The 17841-nt window shown below is 42.0% G+C and overlaps 1 long non-coding RNA gene across 1 annotated transcript; it reads right to left on the bottom strand.

The window, feature by feature from the left end:
* Positions 1 to 2143: 2143 nt before the first annotated feature.
* On the bottom strand, positions 2144 to 8614 carry LOC309568560. The gene is made up of 3 exons (XR_014226028.1): positions 8481 to 8614; positions 7921 to 8061; positions 2144 to 2201 (listed from the first exon to the last, which is right to left on the bottom strand). It is a non-coding gene; the product is annotated as an uncharacterized lncRNA (long non-coding RNA).
* Between the last annotated feature and the right edge of the window lie 9227 nt (positions 8615 to 17841).

The following is a 17841-nucleotide window of genomic DNA, read 5'->3' as shown; positions in this document are numbered from 1 at the left end:
TCCTGTATAAATTGGCACTCACAGAACTGTGTCTATGAAAGTTACAATGCTGTAATTTAAAACAAACTTGCAAGTAAAAAAATAAATAAACCGTATTCTTGTTTGACCCCCTTAATTAACATCTTGTTATCCTTAGACTGCATTCACACTAGTCCGAATTGGACCGCGACTTGTCAGGCTGACAAGTCGCGGTCGGTCACGCTCCCATTGTGCGGCACAGGAGCCGTTCTAATAGGAGCTACACAAGTCACTCCGACTCAGAAAAAGGGTCCTGTACTACTTCAGGGCGACCTGGAGGGACTTGCATAGACATTCTTTTTATGAAGTCCGTGCAAGTCGCGCCGAAGTCGCGCTGCACGCGACTTCACACTTCGCCCCCCCCTAAGTTGGAGCGACGTAGTGGGAACCGGCACTTAATCAGGTTTAATTAAACCCTTCCTCCTCTTTTTTTCCCTTAGCTATTATTTTGTTGCTGCAATATCATTTTTATTTTTGCTATTATTTTTTTTTTATTTACTACTATTTATTTGTTTTGAGACATATATTTTTTAATGGACATTATAAAGCCTTGACATTTGTGAATAACTTTGAAATGCTTTCTATTAGCATCAAAATTTAGTGTCATTATAAACGGGACAAATATAGAATAAAATGTGGAATTTTTTTATTTTTTTTGGATCATTGGTTGTCTTAAAAATTGTATACTAAATGAAGAATATGAGTAAATAACCCCGCGCTAAAAGATGATGTGGGCGCCGACACTGGGTATGCCGCTGATCATCACACTGTGCATAAATTAATAAATAATTAACCCTACAGCGCAACACTCAAACCCAACAAAAAATAAATGCTAGTATGGAAAATAAGAAATAGTACCAAAACCTGCTCTAGTGTTATACCTTGCACTATAAAGTAATGCCCCACAATTGGTCAGTGACCTTTGTACTAAAATCTTATGCATAAAAAATCATGGATCATGTGACCTATGAAAACACATCATAATACCATACTTGAATTATGTGACCAGTGAAAAATCCATCATAAAAAACATCATAAAAATTCAATAATAAATTATTAAATCATGTGACCGGCAAAAATACATAAGTGCTGCAATAAACAAATATAAAGTGCTAATAGTGCAAAAAAAAAGTCTGTATATAAATTAATAGACAGATATGTGACCAGTGAAGTCCACTGTGATCCTCCAAAGAGGATGCTGCAAATTAGTGCCAACAATGTTCAATAAAAATGAATAGGTGTGCGCCCAGTGACAGACATCTTAACACTCCTCCAAAGTGCTGAAGTGGTGAGAAAATTCCCAAAGGTGCTCATACAGTGTCCAGTGATCCGTTCCCCCAGTGTATAGACACTTACCAGATGTTTTGGACCCCTTAGCTATATAGCATGTGGGGCTACCGAGCTGAGCTGGTAAGTGAGGCAGGAACCCCCAGGATACCCTTCCTGCCTCACTCAGGTCGGTTTTGCAGAGGAAGGGTGGGGGGCATTTCAGGACAAGTCTGATCATTGGAGGAGAGCCGACCAAGTTCTCAGCACGGCAAAAGAACTGATCATGCTAAGCTCTAATGACTAGTGTGGAAAGCAGATGGACTGGCAGGAACACCAGGGAGCAAAAGAAAGAAAACTGGATACATCCTAATACAAGTACATGGCACAGCAGGCACATATCAGGAATATGAAATGTTGGGTTTACATATTCTTTAACTTACCAGTGACGTTATAGGTGTATGCAGATGCACAAAAATTATTTGAAGGGCATTGCTGTAATGGACCATTACACTGTATGGAATTCTTGGATGAGCATGCTACACATGATAAAGGTATACCTAAAATATGAAATATTTATAATAATTTGTCTAATCATTGAAATTCAGAACTGAAAAAAAATGATTTGCTTTGAGTTGGGCTTTAAAGGTAAATGTTATATTTTAAGCAAACGGTTTTGATTGTAAAATATTCACATTCCTAAGTGATTGTGTGCATATAAAAATCACTTTAAAATAAGAATTTAAATAAAAAGAAAATGAGGGGGAACAGATATAATAAGCTGTGAGGATAAAAGCTGTCATTACTGCAGTCGGTTGTCAATTTCACATTTGTATTCATGCCGAATGTTGACAGCTGGTTTCCGAGCAGGTCACATACACTTGGCGTGGCACAGCCGAGAAAAGAGGACAGAGATCCTGTGCAATTAAAAACAAAATGAAAAAAATCAAAAAGAAATACATCATTGCAAACAATGGCTTGCAAGCAGTGTTAGTTTTGTCAACTAAAATACATCTCAAACTTAAACAATTCAGATGACTAAAACATGACTAAAACCAAAATGACATTTTAGTTAAAAGACAATGACTAAAACTAAATCAAAATTTGATGTTAAAATGAACACTGCGCTACCACATAAAAATAAGTAGGGGCATCTACTAATCTGCTAAAAAAAAAAAAAAAAAAAAATAAAAAAAAAAATTGCCTTATCTATTTTTTTTTTCTTAATATTTAATGTTGGTAAAATATTCAGTTAATATGTGCAAGTTTTTTTTTATTTTTTTTTTTAGATTTTAAAGTTATTCTGTTTGTCAAAAAGCAATATTTTTGTTTGTTTATGGAGCCTGGTTTTTATGTAAAAAGATGTTATATGTCACAACGGTGAAATCTGTGTCTGCAGTGCGTGTTCAATCCTTAACCACTTAAGCCCCGGAAGATTTTACCCCCTTCCTGACCAGGGCCTATTTTGCGATTCGGCACTGCGTGACTTTAACAGATAATTGCGCGTTGTGCGGCGCTGTACCCAAATGAATTTGACGTCCTTTTTTTCCAACAAACAGAGCTTTCTTTTGGTGGTATTTGATCACCTGTTTGATTTTTTGATCATGCGCTATAAGCAAAAAAAGAGCGACAATTTTGCAAAAATAACAATATTTTTCACATTTTTTTATATGAAATTCCCCCCCCAAAAAATGTAAAAGTAAAATTTTTTTTAACATTTTAGGCCAATTTGTTTTCTGCTACATATGTTTGGTAAAGAAAATCGCAAAAAGCTTATTTTGATTGGTTTGTGCAAAAGTTATTGCGTTTACTAACTAAGGAAAAGATTTTTGTCATTTTTATTGTTTTTTTTTTTAATGAGTAATGGCGGCGATCTGCGATTTTTTTTGCGGGACTGCAACATTTGGGGCGGACAGATCGGACCCTTGACTGACATTTTTGACACTTTTGGGGGTACCAGTGACATTACTGCAGTAATCGGTGCTATACATATGCACTGTTACTGTAAAAATGACACTGGCAGGGAAGGGGTTAACTTTATTTGAGAAGGAGGGGTTAAGTGTGTCCCTAGGGGCGTGTTTCTTACTGTGATTGGATGTGGCTAGTGATGTAGCAGCACAGATCTACGGTCCTACATAGCAGGACCGTATGATCTCTGCTGTTACACAGGGGAGAATGACAGGCGGCTGTGTTTACATTACATTACATCGGGATGTATACATGTGAAAGCCTCAGTCAGTGCCGCTGCTCATGCCATGCCCCTGACATGTTTTGCCCAACCACCGGGGCTTAATCATAGACCCCTTTAGTGCTTAAATGCTCATTGCTCACTAGAGGAGTTTTTCTTACGCTTGCATCCCTGCTATCCAATGGGACTCTACACATCAGCCTGGAGCAGCATCACCTCAGCCTGGAGCAGCATCATCAAGCACTAATGGCCTACTGAACACCTTTGGGATGAATTGGAAGGGGTCTTCTTGTCCATCATCAGTACAGGACCTTGTGTGCAGGGATCCTCACCGGAAGGGGACACCCTTGTGAACACGCTCGCTTATGCCTGGGACAAAGGCATGAGGGCTGCGATAATGCTAAAATCAGCATTAATGTGGCACCCCAACTTAGGAGCGAGTCTTTTGCCTTGCACAGTTCCACTTGATACATGGACAACTTTACTGTAAAGCATGTGTCACGTGTAACCGCACGCCTTCTAAGGGGACACAGTGGAGCCTTTGTCCAGCTCCACCAGCACAGCCATGGTTGCTACCTCACTCCTATTGACAACGTGAGGATCCCAATATTCACACAGCGCAAACCTCTGATGATGACAAGCCTTAAAGGATATGTAAAGACAGGAAGGTTTTTCATCTTAAGGCATTCTATGCCTTAAGATAAAAAGTCTTCTGCGTGCAGCAGCCTCCCCAGCACCCCCTAATACTTACCTGTGCCCCATCTCTGTCCAGCGATGTCTACGAATCCATCGGCCATCCGGGACTCTCCCTCCTGATTGGCTGAGTTACAACCACGGCGCCACTGGCTTCCGTGGCTGTCAAAGTTAGTGAGCCAATCAGGAGAGAAAAGGGGCGGGAACAGCAGCTCAGTGTCTGAATGGACACACGGAGCTCTAGCTTGGCTCGGTTGCCCCCATAGCAAGCTGGCTCTCAATAGGAGGGAGGTGCCAGGAGCAGCAATGAGGGACCCGAGAAGAGAAGGATCCGGGCTTCTCTGTGCAAAACCAACTGGAGGTAAGTATAAAATGTTTGTTTTTAAAAAAAAAAAAAATTAAAACGAGACTTACCATTATTTTAATAGTTTGCTTCACTTCTCTCTCTTTCTTCCTCTACCTCCATGCAAGATAGGTTTCCTGTTTCGCAATGTCAGTCAAGAGTATTGGGTAACGATGGCTAGGGAGGGGGGTCAGACTCACCAACCCATTCACTACCAGAGTTATTGTCTTCCATGCCAAGACACTACATTTCTCACTTGCTGGCTGCTATAACATAACCACTTCACTGATTACTCATGGAAATGGGTGGCCTCTTTTTGTCAATTCCACAGCATGATTAACCCTGTCCTTGTGATTCTCTTACATTCTTTCTTGTCCCCCGTTGTACAAGCCCCTGTTCTTCTATACGCTCTTACATGCACACCTTTGTAGGAACTTCAAACCAGGCATTTGAAGGCTTTGAGAACTTTTCCTTAAACTTCTTGAAAATTACAGAGGTTCCTCAATACACACTTCTAGTTCATCCTTGCTTAGATTGCCCAGTTTATACCTCTAGTCTAGATTAAAAGAGTCCTTTCATCAAAGTCTATATCCAACTTACGTTAACCCGACTGAGTACCTCCTAAAGGGAGGCCATATGTCCAGTCCATCTTCACATGGTGCAGCATTCCTTCCTGTCTTTTCCCATGTGGAGGGAAGCAATACTGCTTCCCCTTGTATTTATAGCCCTCCACAAGGGGGCAGAGCTATGAACACTTGGGAGTGGGCAGACATAACCCCTTCCTACCGCCCTGGGCAGCCTATTACACAAAACGCACGAACATAAGCTTTACTACAACACAGTGCAATTAAATTTAACATGAGGTAGTGTTCACCCTTTTAAGCCTTTTAAGTCTCGTACACACGCAACGAATGTCCGCCGACCAGTCGTCCGTCTTTTGTCCAGAGTGGTGTCTGTTGGTTGGAATGTGCTCTAGACTGCACACAAATTTTCCCACACGACAGAATTCTACTTCAGAAGTGATGTCATGTGTTGGATTGCTTTCTTTGTGTTCTTTCATCTCTGAGCATGCCCAGTCTTGCTCATAAGATTTTTCCCCATCGAAATCTGTACTAATGAGACGAAAATCGGATGTGTTTTGACGGTCGACAAAAATTTTATAGCCTGCACACCAGGATTTTTTCAGCCGAAAAGTCGGAGTCGGTTGTCGGAAGCACCATACTAACAAGCCGAAAATCGGCAGATCGGTCGTCGGACGAAATTTCCCGGCTGAATTTCTATTCGTGTGTACTGGGCTTTACAGGAGGCATCTGCATACAATCTCACAAATGCTCTTTTGACTGAATGGGCATAAATGCCCACAGGCACACTCCACAATCTTGTGGACAGTTTTCCCAGAAGAGAAGAGGCTGTTATAGATGGAAAAAGGGGTCAACTTTATAATAGGGACTATGGTTTTCAAATGGGATGTCTAAAAATATAGGTGTGATGGTCACCTAAGCGAAAAAATGGTGTGTCTATTATACTTTGCTAATAGAGCCAACACCTCCTTCTCTCATACATTCTTCCAGTGAGCTAGGATTGGCTTGGAGGGGGCCTAAGCATCCCATTGCTCAGACAAGTGGCTTTCTAGTGGACTGCACACTAGTTTGTGTGTTCCAGGTGAGCAAACATCCAGAAAGATCTTCCGCTTTTTTTCCCCAAGCACCATCTCCAATTGATAGAATGGGGCACTATTTGCTACAATTGTAAATATCTAAGATAAACTTAGGAAACAGAAGTACCCTCAAAAACCATCAGGAGAACCACAAGGCATATGTAATAGTGTTTAACACTACCAGCAGGGCCGGTGCTTCCACTAAGCAAACTAGGCAGCCGCCTAGGGCGCATTGCCACCTAGGGGCGCAGCCATGTCTCCGCACTCACTCTCCATCATGAATGATCCTTGTGAGCTGAGGGGAGGGGCGGCCGTGGAGGAGGAAGAAGGGGCAGTGGAAGATGCCAGGTTTCTTGGGCAGTGAGGAACTACTAGGCCCTGGCTTTCCACCACTGTTAGGGGGCCCAAAGAGGCAGGAAGTGAGTCCACCAGCGTGCTGCCTAAATGATAATCCTCTTCGGCTGGAGCTAAGTGGCCTTAACCCCGGGCAGGAAGTGACTCTCTGCACTGAGCTGATGGGCAGCCGTTTATTTCCCTGGGTCGATATTAAGCAGGGAGCTGAGGAGAGCTGAACCTGAGCCAGAGCTCGGCACTGGAGGGCAGAACCATTACCGGAGCAGAATCGACGAGGCAACGGAAGGGTCTGAGGAGGTTGGCCATGAAATAAGTGTGGAGCTCTCTGACTGCTGCTTTTCCCTCCACCAGGAGCCAGTTGGAGCTGTGGTGAGCACTGTGGTCCAGGAGAGGAATGTCCTGGGAGAAGGAATCAGCAGGATCACAGTGAAGGAGGGCAGAGAGCAGGCCACTCTCTTCATACCGCCCAGTGAGTGTGCCCAGAACAAGGGATCGGGTCCCTGGGTGTTACATGGAGCATCCCTGGTATGAAAGGGAATCGGGGTCATCAGGTGTGCCATGGGGAATCGGAGTCACCAGGTGTGACATGGGGGATAGGGGTCACCGGGTGTAACAGGGGTTCGGAGTCACCAGGTGAGCCATGAGGAATTGGGGTCCCTGGGTGTGCTACGGGGGAATGGGGTCCCCAGATGTGACACAGAGAAACATTAGGGTCCCCAGGTGTGACATGGAGGAACATCAGGGTCCCCTGGTGTGACATGGAGGAACATCAGGATCCCCAGGTGTGACATGAAGGAACATCAGGGTCCCCAGGTGTGACATGGAGGTACATCAGGGTCTGACATAGAGGAACATTGGGGTCACTGGGTATGACAGCATGACATGGAGGAACACGGGGTCCCTGGGTGTGACATGGAGGAACATTGGGGTCAGTGGGTATCACAGCATGACATGGAGGAATATTAGGGTATCAGGATGTGACATGGAAAAACATCAGGGTCCCTGGGTGTGACATTGGGGGACATCAGGATCCCCGGGTGTGACATGGAGGAATATGGGGGTCACTAGTTATGAGAGCATAACATGGAGGAAGCATCAGATCAGGGTCACTGGGTATGACATAGAGGAGTTTTTAACCATTTCCCTTTTTTTTTTTTCTTTTTTTTTTTGGGGGGGGTCTTGCCTAGGGCGTAAAATAGTCTAGCACCGGCCCTGACGACCAGCAAATTTCTTTTGGCAAATCCCATCTTTGTTCCTGTTTTAATTTTAATGAGTGTAACTTATGTTTTTCCTGTGCCCAGAAGTAACACACAGATGCCTTTCTATGTCGTCATACAATAACCATAACAGATCACGCAGTAGGAAGACATGCTTCTGTACAACACAAAACAGAGAATGTACCTGAAATAGATGAAGACAGACGTCCACATTTTGTCTCACTACCGGTACACCTCAGGATGTTAGAAGGAGTACAATCTTCACTTGTAAGCGAGGTACAGGTGCTACACGTCAGGCCGTTTGAGTCAGTGTTCGTTGCCGGCACTGAAGAAAAAAAAAAAGTATATATTTTTTTTGCTATGATCACAATTTGTCTTTTCTATTGAATTCAGTCTTTTCTAAAAATTCAAATAAAGATTTAACCACTTCTGAACCGGAAGGATTTGCCCCCTTAATGACCAGGCCAGAGGATGTGCCCCTTCCCTCCAATCAGCTCTCACTGAGCTCTGCAGTGTGTAACTTCAGCTCTCCGCCCACTTTTTGCTAAAAAGTTATATACAGTCAGCACTTTAAACTGTAGAGAAGAGAGGACTGCAGGTAAATGGGTACAACTTATGTGGGAGGATTTATTTTATCTCTGTGTATCACCTCCAATGGGCATATGTAAGGGTTTACAACCACTTTAACAAATATGAGTAATTTTACTTCCAGGAGAGAGAAAGGACATCTACAAATGTACTTACAAGTGGGTACGGGAGTCGCACAGTTGTCGGTGTTACAGCACAAAGTTGCGGTTTTGACATTGCCGCCTGCAGATGTTACGCTTCCAGCTATGTTGCATTGGTTATTGGGGACACATCCTCGCACAAAAACTGAAATTCCAGTGTATATGGCTGAATCTGCATACAAATAGTTTATAAATGTTAGCCAGGCAGCATGTATACATTTTTGAAAGAAATGTGCAAAGCCACAAATCTTATACAGTATATTGACTTAAAAAAAAAAAAAAAAAACCCTGTCACCAAATGACAAAGTTGCAATTAAAAGCATTGCAAAATCAAGCATTGAAATGACACTTAAAGTGTTTTTCTTTTCTATTATTGATTTTAATTGCCTTGCAATGTTGCGCTAAACTTGCTATCATCTTCACTAATTTAATAAGGACTAATATCCTAATCACTGTTCCCTCCCTCCTCACACATCACAGCACTCTCCTCTTCCGGGAGGATCTAATTACTGTCTGTGCTGGCCCAGCTCCTCCGCCCCTCCCCACACTTCCCTAAATAACCTTTATACATCTGCCAGGTAAGGTGCAAAGGGTAATATTATAGAGTAGTCATTCTTAACTAGGGTTCCATAGAAATTTAGGTTCCTCCAGAGGTATCTAGGGGTTTCTTGAGCTGTGGGTAACTGGCCTCCTATTTGATAGTCCCTGAATAGTTGCAGATTTAAATCCACTTAACGTGTCAGTGACATGATACAAACAATATTTTTAGCTATCTGTAAAGGAGGGCATTCTTCCCTTTGACCACCAATGTAATGGCCGTTTTTTCCCACTGACTCCTGAGGAATTGGTTTTCTAATGGGTTTCCCATTATTTGAAAATTATTTCAAGGGTTCCTGTAGTGTAAAAAAAGGTTGAGAAAGGAGTAGTATTTAGCATGCCTAAAATATGTTAATGTAGCACCCTACAAGGTAGGTGCTAGGTAAAAGCATTGTTTGCTCCATCTGCTTATCAGGGGAGCCTGATCAGTAGTTTTGCCCGTTGCATGTGTCCAGGGTGTGATTCATCTGGGCTGAGGGAGTGTCCCCACTGTATTCAATGAGAGAGCCTGTTGGACAGTGGAGGAAACCCCGCCAGTGACACACAGGCTTTTGTGGCTGTCCCAGTGGGAGGGCACAACAGTGGTGCATCCTGGGATTGGTCATAAAAGCTGGGGGCACATGTGACAGGGCGTCTTTGGGCGGGAAGCCAAGTCCCAGGAGTAGGGTGACGACTGTCTCTCCTCCTGTCAGCAAGGAAAGTGGTCACAGGTAGGGATAATCAAACTTTTGAAAAGTTTGGTTCGACCAGAACACCCGAACTTCCCTAAAGTTCGGGTCCGGATTCCAAAACCCCGTTGAAATCAATGGGACCTGAACTTCGCTAATCAAAAAACACCATTTTGAAGCCCTAAAACCCAATAAATGCCCCTAAAAAGTGCCTAGGGTTCTGGGTCATGCCCCAGGGACTATTAATCACACAAAAAAAAGTTCTTAAAAATTGTCGTTTTTGATAGAGAGCCAATTATTGAAAAAAATTATTGAAAAAAACAAAATGAGATTTCTTTGGATTTAGTGTCTGGGGGGTCTAAAAAGCGTACCTGTGAAGTTTCAGCTCTGTAGCATGTCCAGAACCAGAAAAAAATATAATTTTTCTTAGAATTTTTAGTAGCGCAGGGATGGGGTTCCGCTCCTTTCACATCTGGGCGTTTATGTTTCAGGCGTTTATTGGGCATTTTTTGGGCGTCTTTGGAGGCAGTCATGACATCTGAACTTCTGTATAGGGGTATATATACACACACACATATATATATATATATATATATATATATATATATATATATACACACATCACAAAAACACATATAGGTGTGAAAGGAGCGGAACCCCATCCCTGCGCTACTGAAATTATGTCAGTAGCGCAGGGATAGGGTTACGCTCCTTTCACACCTATATGTGGGTATGTGTATATATATATATATATATATATATATATATATGTGTGTGTGTGTGTATATATACCCCTATACAGAAGTTCAGATGTCATGCCTGCCTCCAAAGACGTCCACAAAAAAGCCCAATAAACGCCTGAAACATAAACGCCCAGGTGTGAAAGGAGCGGAACCCCATCCCTGCGCTACTAAAAATTCTAAGAAAAATTATATATTTTTTCTGGTTCTGGACATTCTACAGAGCTGAAACTTCACAGGTACACTTTTTAGACCCCTCAGACACTAAATCCAAAGAAATCTCTTTTTTTTTTTTTTTCAATAATTTATTCAATAATTGGCTCTCTATCAAAAACGACAATTTTTAAGAACTTTTTTTGTGTGATTAATAGTCCCTGGGGCATGACCCAGAACCCTAGGCACTTTTTAGGAGCATTTATTGGGTTTTAGGGCTTCAAAATTGTGTTTTTTGATTACCGAGGTTCGCCTGAAACAAAAACGCCCAGGTGTGACAGGAGCGGAGCCCCATCCCTGCGCTACTGAAATTCTAAGAAAAATTATCTTTTTTTCTGGCAGTCACCCTGACATGGAAGAGTTTGGTCACCCTGGCATAGCAGAGTCAGTTCACCCTACACTACGGTCATCCTGACACTTAACACTTTCCCTACAGAAACTAGATTATTGAATCTAACTATAGTGGTATATAGTACCCTAACTACACTAGATATCCCTTTCCTCACACTAATAATTGCTAAATGACACTGGAGCAGCAGGAGTAACAGAACTGCTTCCACTCTCTTCCACAGCCTCTCTATTACAGTGCTAGAGATTTGGCGGGGCTATGTTATATACTGGGGGGCGTATTCACTACTGATTGGCCTCTGGACCCCCTAGTCACTCCAATCACATTCCTAGCGGACTCCTACCCCCTCAATTGGCTTTTACTGATGTTTCTGGCCCAGTTCCTGTCCTGTTGCATTTTGGGCGGTTCTGGTTGCCGAATACCGAACTTTTACCGCAAAAAGTTCGGAATTCGGCCGAATTTCGAACAGCCAATGTTCGGGTCGAACCAATGGTCGACCCGAACCGTTCGATCATCCCTAGTCACAGGCAGTAGGCCTAGTGAGCCTGAGGGTGGTGCTGAGCCAGGAGGTCCAGAAGATACTGACTATGGAGCTGAAGGCAGAGCGACCTGAGGAAAAACCGTGTCCGTGAATACCAGGGAGCTTGCCAGGGGTCTGCCCAGGAAGGAGACAACTCCAGTGGAGAGTCAGTGGAAAGGAGCTAGCACACGCAGCAAGTGAGAAAGGGGTGCCAAGTTGAGACCCTTAAGAGTAACCTTTTTTTTTTTTTTTTTTTAAACAAACGTTTATTGAATTATGCATAACATAACATTACAAACAAAGTGCATAGCAAACATATGAAAACAGTCATAATGCACAAAGAGCAGTAAGTAGATAATCATGGAAAGCGTATGGAACGTAAAAGGAATAGCAAAAGCCATGTGAGGACTACAGTTAAGCAGTGTGGGACTGTACGCAATGGGGGTACCCATTCAGACACGGGGCTGAAGACAGCAGAGTAAATACCATTGAGGCAATCGAGGGGCACAGGTCGATGGGGCCTGGAGCCATCTATCCCATATTTTATGGTAACGGGCTGGGCAGCCCTATTGATGTAGATAACCTTCTTGTAGGGGAGGGAGTTATTAACATCCGTGATCCAGGCAGCTAAAGTGGGCAGAGACGACTGAATCCACACGGAATTAACTTCCGAGCACAAAACAGCGTTTCATGAAAAAATTTGATAGTGTATTTATCCATGTCTCCATCCGGGAGTATACCCAGTAGACAGATTTTGGAGTCCAGTGTCACAGGGGTGCCCATTTGGTCATGGAGGAATTGTACCACCTCTGCCCAGAAGCCTTGAATACGAGGGCAATGCCACAGTAAGTGACCAAAGGTCACGTCACCTGCCGCACCGCCAGACCCCAAAAAAAATTAACTTTTTTACACCTTTTTGGTGAATAGGTAGGGATACTTTATACCTCATACTAATTCACATGGGGGGATCTGGAGGCTTCCAGATTATGATAATCCCCGCCACCCACAGACCCCCACAGCCACAGCCCAGGGTTTTGGGGGAGAAGCCCTTGTTACATCAGCATGGGGACAAGGTGCTTTGGAGTGGGGGTCCCTTCCCCCAAGCACCCCCCCCCCCATGTTGAGGGCATGTGGCCTGGTATGGTTCTGGCTTGCCTGGCTGCATGCTCAGATAAGGGTCTGAAATAAATTGGGAGGGGGGGGGGTGGGCACGCCGTTTTTTTTTTTTTAATTTTGTCATGAGGTTCCTCTTAAAATCCATACCAGACTGGAAGGGCCTGGTGTGGATTGGGGGGGGACCCTACTGTGTTTTTTTCTATTGTTTACATTTCAGCTGTCAGTTTGGAAGGCCGCTGACAGCTGATGAGTCATCGGTTGTTAAGAACGCGGGGGGCGGCTTTCCGGTCTGCTGTTTAACAACCAGCTGTTCTTTACACAGAATTCAAATCAGTCGATCATTTTTCATCAATCTGTATTAGAATTGTTCTGAAAATTTGGAATTTGTTAGAAAATTAATAATCCAAATTACATTTTATGAAAACGTCACCAGGTGACATTGACAGGTGGCCCTGCTCCTTACCTATATAAGAACTGTCAAAGCGCAGAGGATGCCTTCGGCCGGCAGCTGTCCCAGAAGATGGGAGCGTTTTGGGTTTCTTTTTTTCGGGTCGGTGACGATGGATTTACATCGGGGGACACTATTTTTTTACTTTCTATTAAAGGATTTGTCAAATACTTGCCTCTTGTGTTTATTATTTGGTGACACTTTTTTAGTGAATGGATAGGGGTACTATGTACCCGATACTCATTCACATAGTGGAGGGCTGGAATCTGGGGGCCCTCTTAATAAAGGTGGATTCCTGAATCCTATAAGCCCCCCACCCGCAGACCCCCGACAACCACCGCCCACGGTTGTGGGGATGATGCATTTGAGTGCTAAAAATATGAACCCAAGTTACTTGCTAGGAAGGGGGGGAACCTCTGGAGAATCCAGGATGGAAAAGAGCCTGGGGGTCCTAGTAGATGACAAGCTCAGCAATGGCATGCAATGCCAAGCTGCTCCAAGTGCAGCCAACAGTATACTGGCATGCATTAAAAGGGGGATTCACTCCAGAAATAAAGAGATTATTCTCCCACTTTACAAGACTCTGGTCCGGCCACATCTGGAGTATGCTGTCCAGTTCTGGGAACCGGTCCTCAGGAAGGATGTGCTGGAACTGGAGAAAGTCCAGAGAAGGGCAACAAAGCTAATAAACGGACTGGAGGATCTCAGCTACGGGGAAAGACTTCAAGCATTGAACCTATTCTCTCTGGAGAAGAGACGCTGGAGAGGGGTTATGATACAAATACCTGACTGGCGACCCTAGCAAAGGGAACAACTTTTCATTGAAAGGGAGTTTAAAAAGACATGCAGCCATTAACTGAAATTTGAAGAGAAGCAATTTAACCTTAAAATACATAGAAGGTTCTTTACTGTCAGAGCGGTAAGGATGTGGAATTCTCTTCCACAAATAGTAGTATCAGCAGGGAGCATCGAGAGCTTAAAAAAACTATTAAATGGGCATCTTAATGATCACCACAACATACAGGTATATGGGAATTACCATTGACATAAACACATACACACACACCACAGGTTAAACTTGATGGACTGGTGTCTTTTTTCAACCTTACCGACTATGTAATTATGTAAGTACTCCCAAATATTTATCCTCTGTAGCTCTGGCTAACACTGCACCCCCCAGTGTTGCCAACAGGGCTGCTGTTAGAAATCGCGGGGCCCCGTACAGACTACCTGGCAGGGCACCCCCCCCCCCCAAGAAAATATTAAAGATATATTTAGCTAAAACTACAACAAAATCACTATTAGCAGACATAAATATAACATAACTCACATAATTCTTGCTAAAACTAAAAAAAAAAAAAAAATTATGTTAAATAAAAATGAAGATGAGATGAGAAAAATATACAGGCTGGGCAGTTGAAGCTCAGTGATCAAAGAGACAGAGAGAAACAAAGTTACAAATAAACTCCTGAGTAGAGATAACATTAGAGCCAGTGCTGGGAGGGGGCCCCACACAAGGAACTGCAGTTTCCACTGATTTGACCATCCAGGACTGCACAGCAATTCCAACACATACAGTATTATCTTATTGAAAAATATTGAAAGGAATGGTCAGGTAACAGGGTCTCTTTAAAAACATATTTGGTAAGAGGAAGAAATGAATGGCATGAGAAAATTTAAAGCAAAACAATCCTGTGATTTAATATAAGTAGAGTTCCCATACTTAGCGTTGATACGGTCATTGCTGTGACACAACTAGATCCTGAAGGGCAGAGCTCTGAGCGTTCATCGCCAGTGCAGGTGGTGCCATTAAAATTGATACATGCAATACAGGAGAGTGAAAACCCTAAAATAGAAAACAAAAAGTAGACAAAATTAGGTTCAGTATATTGTATAATCCAGCAAACCTGATTGTAATATATGTGAACATGAAAGCTATATTTATACGGACTGCTAGTAATGACAAAAACATCTGCTGAAGATTTTGGTGACTATGAACACTTCCAGGAGTATTGAATTCCTGAACTTAGGGGTTCAATCTAACCCCTACATTGCTACTGCACATGCTACTGACATAGGGGGTGGCACGAAAAATACAGATTCACTGTCATTAAAATGAGGTTTGATAAGAGTCTCATTTTTAGATGGCAGAGGACAATTTACCTTTTTGCCCCCTTTATCCAAACAACCTTGGGATATTCCTTTCAAATATTGATGGAATATCAAAATTAGAATGAAAATAATATTCATTCAACATATTGAAATTGTAATTCCGTACAGTAAGTTCTCCTGGAGGGTATTATTTCTTAGATACAAGGGTACGAGGGCCGATATGCACTTTCCTCGATATATCGGAATCGGCCCCCACAGGTTACCGATATTGCCTATATTTCGGGAAAGTGCTTGTACCTGCAGCTAGAGGCATCACCCCGGTACTGGCGTCCATTGCCGACTGTCTTGTAATGACAACTGATGCGGCTGAGAAGCCATGCAAAAATATATACATAAATACCCACACATGCATACATAAGGATGCATGTGTATTATTAAAATTTTCCATATAAAAATATAATATATAATACATATACAAAAATGTGAATAAAAATAAAAATAAAAAATTCTAGAAATAAAAAAAGAAATAAAAATAAATAAAAATAAATATAAATAAAACAATTTTTTTTTTCCAAAAGACATTTTCTAAAGAGGTAAAATCTCAAAAGGGTATTCACGTTAAGCTCTGAATTGCCACGCAATAACTAAGTTATATAAGGGTGTTAACTTATAATTCTTCATTCAACCCCCCAGGCGACATGGAATTCAAAGTAAAAATCCAATAGTTCTCATGCATACATAAGTTTGAGAACCTTTCACCTTCGGGGAGAGACATTGATATGGCTTCTATACCAAACACCTCCAGCCTTGCCGTACCGCCCCCATGTGTATCGCAAAAGTGTGGAGTCACACTGAATTTGGTCTTACTTTGCTCTTTGGAGCGGCGGTGTTCACTAAACCTGGTGCACATTGTGTAAACTGTTCTCCCCACATAGATTAACCCACAGGGGCACCTCAATCCATAGACCACAAATTGGGTACTACATCAGTTAAACTGCTTGATGCTGAAAACCCGACCATCTCCAGAGCAAAAGCTCTTCTTCCCATGTTCTATAAAGGCACAAGATTTACACCGCAACAACTTACACTTGTAGGTCCCTACCATACCTACCATGTTTACAACAGCGGACCATCCTTCTCTCTCAGCGGGGGAATGATCGCGGGTGTAAGGTGGCAATCAGAGCTGCCTGACCCATGCACCGGCTTCCCCGCTGACTATTGGGGAAGGGAGTGCACCGCCGGCAGGGCGCGCTCACCCCCTACCTGCCCCCAGATGAGCGACGTAAATCTACGTCATTTTGCCTGTACGAGCCAGCCAGCCACAGTAAATATAACGTAAGCGGTCCGGAAGTGGTTAACCGGCGGATACATTTAATTTGTACTATGATATACCCAAACCCTCTCCCTTACGTAAATTTTGAGTTCACTTAGAGCCCATTCAGACAGGGACGACACAACTTGCTGGGGCGACCTGTGAAGTCGCGTGCAGTCAATGCAAGTCGCCTCCAGGTCGCCCCAAAGTAGTACAGGACCCATTTTCTAAGTCGGAGTGACTTGTGTCACTCCTATTAGAACGGGTCTTGTGCTAATCAATGGCAGGCGACCGACCGCGACTTGTCAGGCGACCAAGTCACCTGACAAGTTGCGCTAGTGTGAATGGACCCTTACTCTTTGTATGTTTGTAAAACTTCTCTTAAACTCAATAAAAATTATTAAACAAGAAAAAAAATGCACGAATGAAGAGTAAAACAAATGTAGTAAAAAAAAAAAAAAAAAGATTAAAAATGACTTAAAAATGTGTTAAATCTTTTGAATAAACAATCATATACAGTATTTTATATTTATCTGAAAAAGAAAAACATTTTATCAGCTGAAATTACTTAGTCTTGACCATATACAAATAAATAAAAAATGAACATAAGCACTATTCATTTTCTGTTTAATGTTTCCAAAATAAGTTGATGATCAACAGCAGGGTAAATTGTTCTATATTTTTTCTTTTTGTTTTGTTAAAAAATGTTGAATAAACAATCATATACAATATTTTATATTTATCTGACAAAAAAAAAAAATATTGTATCAACTGAAATTACTTAGTCTTGACCATATATAAATAAATAAAATATGAACATAAGCACCATTCATTTTCTGTTTAATGTTTCCAAAATAAGTTGATGACCAACAGCAGGGTAAATTATTCTATATTTTTTCTTTTTGTTTTGTTATCATTTTTTGAATAAAAAATCATATACAATATTGTATATTTATCTGACAAAAAAAAAAAAAACATTTTATCAGCTGAAATTACTTAGTCTTGACCATATATAAATAAATAAAAAATGAACATAAGCACTATTAATTTTCTGTTTAATGTTTCCAAAATATGTTGGTGACCAAAAACAGGTTAAATTGTTCTATATTTTTTCTTTTGCTCAAATTAGGAAGCTTAACTTAGATTCAAAACATTTTTGAGAAAAACTACATTCAGTCACTGAAATGAATAGCATGCCCCACATACCGTCATTGTTTTACATTAGCTATCCAATGACTAAAAATCGGTTAATGTAAACTGGGCTTTATAATGAAAATGATCTAAACAAATAAATAAATAAAA

The sequence above is a fragment of the Pelophylax lessonae genome, assembly GCF_965119305.1.
Source record: "Pelophylax lessonae genome assembly, chromosome: 12".
Lineage (NCBI taxonomy): Eukaryota > Metazoa > Chordata > Amphibia > Anura > Ranidae > Pelophylax > Pelophylax lessonae.
The sequence above is the reverse complement of the archived record's forward strand: the minus strand, read 5'-3'. Positions and strand labels throughout refer to the sequence as shown.